Below are 3,232 nucleotides of genomic sequence, written 5' to 3'. Positions count from 1 at the left end.
CTGCTGCTGCCTGACTTTAGTATAATGCTGAGACCAATGTGTTGAGTGGTGAAGGACCCCAGTATATTACATCAGAATCTCATGTCTTCATCTACATGACCTTCTCATTAAGATTTCAATCTTAATGAATCTCATATCCGTCAATGTCTGATCATCTGTTTATCATAGTGACCCTCCCTTTTGGGTTTCTAAACTCAGTTAGCCGTACACAGTATCATGCAGAAGTGGAGCTATGGCCATGAGACCATTGTGTTGAGTAAACTACATCTTAATGAATATCATATCCCTCATTCTACAACCATCTCTTTATCAATTTGACCCTCCCTCTGGGTTTCTAAACTCAGTTAGCCCACTACAGATCATGAGGTCTAGATATGCAGATAAGCAGTGCAACCTAATCACCCTCAGACCAAGAGACCAGTGGGTTGAGTGGAGAAGGACCAGAGAAGATGATATCTTATTGACTCGCATATGCCTTCTATGATGATCTCCTCCCTCCATTAGCTCAGTCTACAGTATCATTAGATGTTCAGATATGCATTTAATCGGTGGACCCTCATCTGCCCTGTGGACATGATTATCCCTAACGACAGTGACTCACAGTAGGTGTCCTCCCTTCCTTCCTTGTTGACGTTTGGTGTTGAAGGAAACCCATGCATTGGTTTCTATTTAAATCTATCAATACATCAATAGGTGCCACAAAGCCCTGGGGATAACAGGAAGCAAGTCAAGTGACAAAGGCTGCTGGTCTGGTCAGTCAGACGTTAGTTAGATAGATAGGACGCCACTTTTAATTATCTTGTGATGTTGATGATCTGACATTTTCAGGACGCACACAGAGACAAATGATGCTGTCATTCAACAGCGCTGGTGTCGTGACAACCTCTCTCATTATCTCTCTCTCTCATACAGACTGTCTCCCTGTAAAATAGCATGTATCTCTTCCAACATCTTGTTTCCCCCTCGACCCGTCTCAGCCAGCCCTTGTTGACTTTGATGTAAAATGAAATGACCTATAAGGCTCATGTATTTTGAAGATCATCATTTCTCCATACAGAACTGTAGAGCCAAAGGATTCAGGTGCTTAAGGTTTTATTCTGTTAGAGGTAACCGTAGCAACATGGGCACTGACATTCAGAGATAAAAGGTGAACACTCATTTGTGGTGATTAAGAAACCATCAGGATCTTATCAGCTCATATCTATCTACCCACTCTGACTCTACCTAGACCTCTGGCACCTTATGCACCTACTGCAGGTCTGTGCAGCTGCTGGCCCAGACAGCAACAGACCTGGATTTCATTCAAATACATTAGCTAGGCGTTTGACTGAGCCTCCCTGGTGTGCCAGATGGTCCAACAACAACGGCCACTTATACCCTGATCTGCACAGCAACTGTACTTTCATAATGTAGGGGAGACATCTTTGCATCCATAGTTCTGTCTATATATTCGAGTGGTTGCATTTCTCTAGCGGCAATCCTCAGCTTTTACTGAAACATTAGTGGGGAGAACGTGTTCTTATTGTTTCAACTTCTGGTCGCCGCTTTAAAGATGAAACCATATGGAGAATGAGTAGGTGTATTACATTCATCCTACATATTTGAAAACCTCCCACACCTAAAACATGAAACCACATTTGTTGCACAACGAGTGAGTAAATTGCGGTGATATATCTTATGAAAGACTGTTTGCCATATGTTCTTATCATGGCAGTATGACATCTGTGTGTTACGAACAGTAATCCAATCAACAGAAGAAGGAAGAAGCTGTCTGTTATAGATGTCAGCTGTCACTTACAGAGGAAAGGCTTTGAGAAAAAGTTATCAATCTGATGCGTTGTAGTGTGTGTGTGGGCATCTTTATGTGTTTGTGTGTGCCGGGAGGGGCTCTTAGGAAAACCTTGGGTCATCATTCAGTGTGCTGTATTGTGTGTGGGCGTTGTTATGTGTCCTGTCCCCTCTCTCTGTCTTCTCTACACATATACACTATATATACAAAAGTATGTGGACACTGCTTCAAATTAGTGGATTTGGTTATTTCAGCCACACCCTTTGGTGACAGCACACTGCCATGCAATCTCCATAGACAAACATTGGCAGTAGAATGGCCTAACTGAAGAGCTCAGTGACTTTCAACGTGGCACCGTCATAGGATGCCACCTTTCCAAAAAGTCAGTTGGTCAAATCGCATACACACACAGGGTTGAATGTCATTAAGAAAATATTTTTGTAATCCAAGAAGTAATCATCTAGTTTTTCAAAAGTATCTGATTAAAATATTTTTGCTGGTAACTTAACTGATTACGGTTACAGTTTCTTTTATCAGTTACGCCCCAACCCTGCACACGCGCACACACACACACACACAATTGATTTCCTGGGTGTACTGAACTAGATAGTATTAGTAGCTGGTTATCTTACCCATGATTTTGCACAACGATTTAAGTCAATAATTCCTTGTTTTAGTCAAAGTACAGTATGATATATTTGGGCTTGTGAAAAATCCGAACTGCCCACTTTGTGCAAATCCCTGTGTCCTTTCCTATGATATTCAAATTATTTTCAGCCTACATTTCATTTCAGGGCTGGGTTTAATTTTAATCTTACCACCCACCATCATGACATTGTTGATTAATCAGAAACAGCTGCAAAGTTAGTCCTCTTCGCAACTGAGATGAGCTAAACAGTCTTGTGTCCACTTGGCCGTCTATGCCATGGAGCAAGTTAAAATAGCAAATTTATGTTTTTTGCACTTCCACTTTTTACATGATCCATTGGATTATTTGTCAATTTTCACTTTTTTTGTAGCTAGTGTGTATGAAAAAATATATGTATGACCATTTTATAAACAGTATAATTGCATATGATAGCATTTTGATAGACCTGCTAAGCTTTGATATTTGTTACTGACTATCAATGTGCAATTATGAGATAGTTATTGAGAGATCTCTTAATAACTAAAAAGATTCATGGTTGCTATCAAAGTCATTCAAAAGGGTAGGTTTATTAACAGAACCAATCAAAAGTTAGACTAAGTCAGTGGCACAAAATATCTCCTTCTAAAGTGGATATTCGGTTGCGTTGACAACCAAACAAAATTCAACATCACTTTTGCAATACAGTAAATAGCCTATTAACTTGTCGACAAGTTAACACATATGTTGGATTCACGTCTCCAACTAAATCAAAAATAATATCTAACAAGAAATCTAACAATTCCCCAACAGCTACC

Source organism: Salmo salar, chromosome 15 (genome assembly GCF_965601325.2).
Source record: "Salmo salar chromosome 15, fSalSal1, whole genome shotgun sequence".
Taxonomy (NCBI): domain Eukaryota; kingdom Metazoa; phylum Chordata; class Actinopteri; order Salmoniformes; family Salmonidae; genus Salmo; species Salmo salar.
The sequence above is the reverse complement of the archived record's forward strand: the minus strand, read 5'-3'. Positions refer to the sequence as shown.